Source organism: Excalfactoria chinensis, chromosome 3 (genome assembly GCF_039878825.1).
Source record: "Excalfactoria chinensis isolate bCotChi1 chromosome 3, bCotChi1.hap2, whole genome shotgun sequence".
NCBI lineage: Eukaryota > Metazoa > Chordata > Aves > Galliformes > Phasianidae > Excalfactoria > Excalfactoria chinensis.
The window spans coordinates 97,487,491-97,495,878 of NC_092827.1; the positions used below are offsets into that span (position 1 = coordinate 97,487,491).

The 8,388-nt window shown below is 48.8% G+C and overlaps 1 protein-coding gene across 1 annotated transcript in view; it reads right to left on the reverse strand.

Moving 5' to 3' along the window:
* VPS54 (VPS54 subunit of GARP complex) overlaps positions 1-1,076 on the reverse strand; it is a 42,993-nt gene extending 41,917 nt beyond the window's left edge. The window contains exons 1-2 of the mRNA XM_072331391.1: positions 951-1,076; positions 503-609 (exon numbers count right to left, since the gene is read on the reverse strand). The gene's annotated coding sequence lies outside the window, so the exon portion shown is untranslated. The remainder of the gene's footprint in view (positions 1-502; positions 610-950) is intronic.
* Between the last annotated feature and the right edge of the window lie 7,312 nt (positions 1,077-8,388).

The window sequence follows — 8,388 nt, forward strand, 5'->3', positions numbered from 1 at the left end:
AGTATGAGGGAAAAGGATAAGGAGAACCAACAAAACGGCAAGGTCAGAACTGGACATCACAGAGAAAGTTAATGCCTGGTTGAGAGTACAGGTGGTCAATATCTGACAGACATATCGAGCTACATTCCTTGCAACAGGACTTACTGCTGCTGAGACAGGGAGAGGGAAGAAGCTTTGTTTCTCCACTATTTTAACACAGAATCGCAGAGCCACTCAGGTTGGAAAAGACCTTCAGGACCAGCAGGCCCAAGCATCCACCCGAACTACTGCGCCCTGCTGCTGCAGCACGTCCCCCAGTGCCACAACAGAGGGAGGAATGAGCGAGCTCGCAGTTCTGCACGGTGTTCGGGAAGAAGCAAAACAACAGCGGCGCTCCCCATCCCGTCCCCCAGGCTGCACGTGGGGTCGTGCACAGCCATGCCTGAGCAAACCCACAACGCTGCCCGCAAACGTCCCGGCCTTGGCGAGCACCGCTCACCCACAGTAGCTCTGCTTGCCGTACCTTGGTGAAAACACTCCCGGAGCACCTGAAGAAGGCCGTCGTCATATCTCTGCCGGTTGCATCATACGAGAACCGCCTGCTGCTGTGGCTGCGCGGCAGCCGGGGACCTGAGGGGAGAAGCCCCCGTTAGAGCCTGGCACGTCCCCGAGGGGCACAACACCCCCCCCCCCCCCCCCCCCCGAGCTGCCCCGTTCCCGCTCCGCGGTTGCCATGGAAATACAAAATAGATATTTAAAGTGATCTGCGCGGCTCCCCCGTACCAACCTCGGCCAGGCCCCGCGCTCCGCCAGCGCCCGTCCGCCCAGCCAGGGCTGGGGCCGCCCAGACAAAGGGCTCCGGGGGGCGTTCAACTTTCCCGGCCGCTCCCGAGCGGGGCTGGCGGACCCCCCTGCCTTTGGCGGCAGCCGTGCGGGCGGCCTGGCGGCGGGCGGGGCTCCCCGCTGCCTACCTGCGGCCTACTGCGCACCGCCGCGCCGACACGTCGCTCCCCGGCGCAGGAAGCGGCCCGGGCGGCGGCACGGAGGCACGGCGGTACGGCGGCGGGAGGAGCCCAGGCGCCGCCTCTCCCTCCCCGCCGCCCGGAGGAGGAGCCGCAGACGGCGGAAGGGGCTGCCCCCGGCCGGGGTGGCCCCGGGGGTGGCCCTGCGGCCGTGGCGGTGGCTTCGCCGCCATTTGCGGGCCCCTGCGGCGCCATGCCGTGCTGCGGGCACAGAGCTGCTCGCTGCCCTGCTCGCGGGCGGCCCCGCGGCTCGGCCTGTCGGCAGACTTGCATTTTGGACGCTAATTCCGCAGCAGGCCGCTAAAGTCGTGTCGGGGGAGAGTCAGATTGGCGATTAAAGAAAGGTTCTTCGGCCCCCCCGGGGCGCCGGAGTTGGTTCGGACGCTGCTCTCACAGTGTGTAACGTTCAGCTGGTGCTGAACTCGGCATATCCCACAAAACACAGGGTACATCGCGTCCCCATGGAACGCTAACGTGGTGTCTAACATTCAAAAGGTATCGCCATGCAGGGCCACTCGGGGCTCTGGTTAATTAATGGCAGTAGTTCCATTTGGCATTAAGGAGCAAAGAGGCTGCTGGATGTGTCACCGTGGGCTGATGGCTACCTAAGTGTGTAAGTGTGTCGGTGGAAGTTCACACCCCGCACGCACCTCGCCTGCCCCTCTGCTGACACCAAGCACTGTTTGTTCTGGCTGGCGTGACTGCGGGATAACCGCATGAAAAGAATTTGGCTGCCTGGCCCTGGCAGCCCAGCTCACTCAACCACGTCACCACAGCTGCCTTTAAGATGGTTTTTCACTCCTCGGTGAACGCTGACAGGCTTCTGTTGTGTACAATGTGTTTTTGCAGGCTCCAGAACGGAGAGTTCCAAATGGACGCCACCAGGATCAAACGTCTGAGAGCTGCAAGGATTCTTGGATTGCTTCTTTGGAAGCATCATACCTGTCCCGATTAGTGTTTGCCCTTCTGCTCAGGATACTCCTTTAAAAGGCAGCAGGCTCCTGTCTTCAGCTTCTCACTCGTCACATATAGTAAGGCAATGGAAAACTGCTGACAACTGTAACAACCTCACACAGGTTGCTAGTGCAGCAGACCAGGCTTTCTGTTTTTGCAAGAGAAATTAGTTGTAGATGCAGGAAAGAGAAATAGATACGTGCACACATTATACATAAATAGCAGGAAGAGAATTGTGGAGATATTGCTGTCCATGCAGGACATCATTACTCTGCCTTTTACTGGTTGTCTTGAAGAGACTGCATGTTATGCAGGCAGTATCCCATTTCCTTTGTCCTGTCTCACATCTTCTGCAACATGGCGAAAAAGCTGTACCAGGCCAAACAAATTGCACTAGCACTGCTACCACAGGCTGTGAAAAGACTGATCCCAAAGAATAACTTGATTCAGTACATTTGAAGCACAAAGATCCGGCAGCAAGCAAGCTGTTGTGCACCTCACAGTAGAGGTTGCAGTTTCAGGTGTGGGGGTGTTTTGTTTGCAGGATAAGAGTGCACATGTCTTTGTCAGTTCAAAGCTGTGTTTTGCTAATACTTTTGTCTTCAGCAGCAAAGTGACACAGCTATTCACACCTCTGCATTTACACCCTTAGGCTGTAGTTTCCAGGGGACTACTCTTATCATTAGTATGGGTGTAAACTGTGAGGCAGAGTCACAGCTTTTGGATTTAGGATGTGGAATCTTCTGGTCAGGTTTCCCAAGTAGGGCACCACTGTTTGTGGGACCTGTTGTTGCACACAGCATGCTTTATGTTGGTTTGTGGAGCTCGTGTCAACTGTTAGCTCTGCAGACACTACAGGAAGGATTGCCTGAGAGTTGCAGGAGGGAGGATTTCTGAAGGGCAATGGAAATTTGTGGCTGCAGTTTTCTTGCTTTCACTTCTTGATTTCACTTTCTTGGGCTACCGTACATCTAGAAGCATCCATGAGTCCCCAGGTTTCAAACTGTTACATCCCGGAGCTCAAAGAAAGATCTTAAGATGCTTACCTTGCAGTTACTTCCCTTTTACTTCCCTCTCTGGAAAGCCTCAGCGGCCTGATGCTACAAAGCCAAATATCAGCCACAGTACACGTGTGAACATCCTATTCATCAGCCCTGGACCTTTCCTTGTGATAATCACAGTTCAAGCCAGCGTGTCTCGCAGCTCTGATTGTGCAACATCACATTTTATTGAGGGCAGAAGGTGCACCTTTGACTCCTTTTTATTTACAGTATCGATACAGCTCTTTTCCAATGAGTAAAACATTCCAGAGCTGTTAAGAAGCAGCTATTTCATTCCCAGCACTGAAGGTGGACATCTAGGTGTTTTTACTGTTGTGGGTGGGTAGAAACATAGAGAATGCGGAATTTACGCCTTTGGATGAAGCCAATAAAATCAGTAATGTCTTTGAAATGGGTTGTGAATCTAAGGCAAGGGAATGGCACTGCTCAGCTCTACCCATTTTTAGCAATCAAAAAATATTCCACACGTTTTCCAGGGGTCATTTTACTTTTGGTCTCGACAACACTGTGAGACTGAAGTCTATTGGTAAGCAGGTCCAAGGAGCCTGTGAGTACCGCTAAGGCTCTGGGTCAAAAGCTGTGCACAGTGCTGTAAGACCTGCGCTGTGGTGTTTTTCAGGTCTGACACAATTCAGGCTGTGGAGTGCAAGAGGTGAGTGAGCTGGCAACTACATTTAACTGCAAGGAAGTCCAAGAGCCTGTGGGAGGGATGGAGTCTGTGTTTTAGTCCTGTGCTCTGCTGCGGGTCTGGCTTGGGTTACCTACTGTTGTCTCTAACAAACATCCCAAGCAGTGTGGGGCCCAGGAATAGATACAAGAAATGGATGGGAGGAGATGCAAACAGAGGAAAAGGCCAAAAGAAAGGGAATTCCCAGTAAAGGAGCATCTGTGGGTGGTAGCTACAGCCACTATTTGAGAAGGGAAAGCCCTTCCCACAGCCTCTGTGGTAAACCAGTTTTCCCTCTCCAGCCCCATAGGTCAGCCTGAGGCTAAAGGCCAGTGCAGTGGCATGGATTGCACTTTGACTGCAACCGTATGAGTTGTGCTCTGTGACACTCACTGCCATGCTATGCCGAGGATGCAGTGCTCACCTGGTGTGCTTCACACCCCCAACCCCGAAGCACCTTCACCCCAGCTGATCACTTTTACACTGAAGAGGTGAATTTAAATCCGCAGTGATTCATTGTGCTTGAGACACAGGGGAAAGCCATGCATACCCTCTGCTGACCTTCAAGCTCCAAGTCTCATGTTGCACTGGAAAGAATTTTGTATCTACTTCCACCTGGGGAGCAGAAAGCAGCCCAGCCCAAGGTCTCTCTTTCTCCCGGACTGTAGGATATTCATGGGTGATTTTTAATGGCTTTGAGAAAGGTGCCTTTAAACCACAGCAAAGTGCTGTGGGGCTCAGAGAGTTTCTGTTCTTGTGAACTCTCTTGTTTGCAGCCTGAACGTGCTGATAGCTCCCTGCAGAATTTATATTGCTGTGTTTTAATCAGAAGAGTTTGGTGAGGAGACCGTGAGTCAGTAAACCATAGTTCATTTGATGTGGTGTTTGTCTACCTTTTCTTTTGAGTACAGCAAACTCTTCTGAGTGCAGCACTTTGGTTATCTCAGCTTCCCACTGAAGGCCGAGAGCCACGTAGGCTTTACAGGAGAACGTGACTCAGTGCTGGCACCGTGTTGCAGTGCCCTCATGATATAAAATGACAAACATCCTTATTCCTGTGTACGCGGGACATAGTCCTACAAAGACTCTCTTAGGTAAACAAGTCAAATTTCACGTGCTTTTAAGCAGGAATCTTGTTCTACTACCTTAGGTCCTTGTTGGAAGGGTCCAGGTGTTTCACAGCAAAGTTGCTCAGCGTGCATTGCAAGCATGGCATTGGGATCTATAAGGAATTTGAGGGGAAAATAATGATTTGATATAATTAGAGGGGCAGGTCCCCCAGCAGCCCTGAGTGTAGAGGGTGATCCTGTCAGTAAAAGAGCAACACTAACAGTGATAGGAGCAACCGAACATCAAGGAACGATTCTGCTTAGAGGAAGCAGGGAAAATGAAAGAAATATATAGAATAAAGAACGCCTCACAGAAAGCAGATGGAGAGTTTGTGCTCTCCTTGTCTTTAGTGATGTGAAAGGATTTTAAGGATGATTTTTTCATGCCAATAGCAGGGAAAACATTTCCATGCTTTGTATAAGTGGAGCATAGCGTGCGTGGCCACAAGAAACAAGGCAGGGGCTTAAGATTCAGAATGGGACAGCAGTTCTATTGGGCAGCCTCAGTGGCTTTCAAAAATACCACCTGTGGTGATTGTTGAGATGATTTTTGTCACGTCAGCCAAATGCTAATTACTGTAACTGAGGATCAGATCAGTGTAGAGAGGTCATGATGGCCCATTATATGCTATGGCACCTTGCATCCTTGTTTGAGTCAAGGTGCAGGTCAGGATGGGTACCTGGTCTCACCCTGGAGGATAATACCCACATTTTCTCTCAGAGATGGGGATGATCTGGGTCACTACTGCACAGCAAAGTGCTCAAAGAGTGAGAAGAAGTGGTCATTCTTATAGCCTGCCCCAAGAAAAGGTGGCTGGATGAAGGTACTTTGTCCTCCCCTAGGACAGGAATGGTGTTCTTTATAGTCTCCATCGAGATGCTGTCACAACATAAAGACAGCTAATAACAGGAATGCCAAATCAATCCCATTCCTCCTAAGTGATATAGCATTTATTCCTCCATGTCTGCAGTGGTATCAGAGTTCCTCCTGGCTTCAAGGCATTCCTTGGCATGCTAGACATGCTGCAGATGTATCCACGTTCAATCCAGTTTCTTAGTACTGTCAGCCTCCAGTACTTAGGTTGTATAAAACAAAAAGCTCGTGCTTTTGTATCACATTTTATCAATACCAGCTTATTCTGATGAGGTACGTTAATACCAAAATAAGCAGTGGCTGTGGTGTGTTGTTTTGTTGGTTTTTGTGTGTGTGTGTGTCAGATTTCCAGGCTACTTTGTTATGTGCAACACTCCCTTTGAAATCAGTCACTGCCACCTCTACATTACAAAAGGAGGGATTCTAGCAGTATGCTTTCAGGGCGGTGTAATGGGAAACTGTGTGGTCTGAGTGGCACCTCCGATATCATCACCATGAATTCTAATAGGGTTTTGCTTTTAAATTAAATGGCAACATGGGAAGTTACAGAAAAACACAAGGTGAGATTCTCATGTTTGGGAACAAGGTATCATGGCATAAAGGCCATGCATGCCTGATACATGGAATTCATGGGGATTAAGGTGCCTTATCAGGGCCCTCCAGCTTTTCTAGTTGTAAGTAAGACTTCTGTAGGCTTTTCCAATACTCAATACTGCTGCTCTTTGAGATGCTCCTGAAGAATCATACATACAATCCTCTGATTTGGAAGGGCCCCACAAGGATCACTGAGTCCATGTTGCGCGCGTTCTCATGTTATCTTACTTATTTGGTTCAATTCTTTCTGGTCTCAGGGTCTTTCTTTGCCTAAGCAAACTAAAACTGCTTATTTGTGAGAACACCCATGAGCCAAAGCGTGCGGATTTGAAGAAGCAAGCAAGCTGGTACCATGCAAGCAGGGCTGGAATGGTAGTCAGGGATGTTCAGAGATACACATTTGATTTTGGTTTCACCACAGGTCTCAGCACCGAAGCTTTGTTTGTTGGTTTGTTTTAATAAGAACAAAGATAAGGACCCTGAATTGCAGATGTCTTTAGACTTTGCTCTTTCCCAGGATGCAAGGTCCTCGAGTAGATGGTACAACCACACGATTCCTAATCAAGTAATGCAGAAGCAGCTATCATCTCAGTGATCACACATACCACTGCAAGGAGAAACACATGCCGTTATGTATTTTAGGAGCTGGGAGGCTGTACAAGCCCCATTGGCATCTAGACTAAACTGAGGACACCTAGGGAAGCAGAACACACCTGTCTCCCACCAGCAGCTTCATGATGGGTGCTACAGGCTTTGCTGCCTCAAAACTCCTCAACTCATCTCAAAACTCAACGGCAAACATCATGGGTTAAGGCAGGTGGGAGCAACGAGGATAAATCTCTTGCACTAAGGGCATGATTTTGTAGGGACAGGTAATAGCTGTTATTAGGAGAGTGATCTGTCTGGAAAACATCGAGGCATCTTTAAATGTACATTTTACCTTTGATTATCACACTTTGCCTGAGTTTTGCACAGCTTCAACAAGACTTAGGATTTGATTTAGGTGTTCTATTTCCAGCAACCACTTGCTATTACAGCAGATGGCAGCCTTTCCCCACACGTCAAAAAGAAAAGGGGGGAAAAAAAAGTGCCAGGATTCCAGACAATAATCGTCTTTTGTTGTTGCCTGGTGCCTGCTTGCTACCAGCAGAAACCTCCACAGCAGTGAGATCAAGAAGCTAGAGGTAGAAACAAGACTGAAATCGTCTCCTTGCATTTGCAGGACCTGCATCCTTAACCAGACATCCGACCAGCCATTGCACCACCCCTGTTTGTCTAGGATGATGTTTTCCTTCCAACTGACATCACAGCTCAAGTTCAAAGTAATTAAAAATCTACAAGTTCATTTTTTTCACCTTGACAAACACCAGCAAAGGGAAAACATCATATTTCATGGCCAGTAGGTCAAAACCAAAGTGACACTTTCGATTTAATAAGGTGTTAATGTCTTACTAAAAAGCACCTCTGTTAAAAGACCTAAGGCAGCTGGCTCAATCAACTGCCGTATGGGCAAGGCCTCAAATTACTTCATCTGTTGGTGATGGTTCAAAAGAGCCTCAGATATACTCTGTAGATTTTCCCAGCCCTGAAAAGCAGAGAGAGAACTGATCTGCACTCTTGTCTCCTGCCTCCTTTTGATCCTTGCTTTAAGAGCCTGAGCAGGAACGCTTATTGGGACAGGTGTGTTTTTCAGACAAGACCACTAGCAGTTTTCCACCACAACAAGCTCTTTCTGATATACCTGATATCCTGTGGAAGCATTTCTTGTTACTGAGTGAAAACTCCCCCATCCACACTGTTTCACAAGGACAAGAAAGAGGTGCGGAGAGGTCTTGCTCTGAGGTAGCTCCTAACACAAACATGAGAGAACATTAGATTCACTTCTACTTAGGCTCTGCCTTCAGTTTCTACCATTTATTCTGCTTCTGTTCTCACAAAATATGTTAATGGCATCCAGATGCTTATTAACATGTTTCATACTAACAACCAGAGACAGGAAATACAGGCCAGATGAGGAAAAGAACAGCTCAAACAATAGTTAAGAGAGATTAGAGGAATTCCAAGTCAGCAGGGCCGAGTAAAACGTACTCTGGAGCCTTCAAGAAACCACTCCAATGGTTGTAAGTGA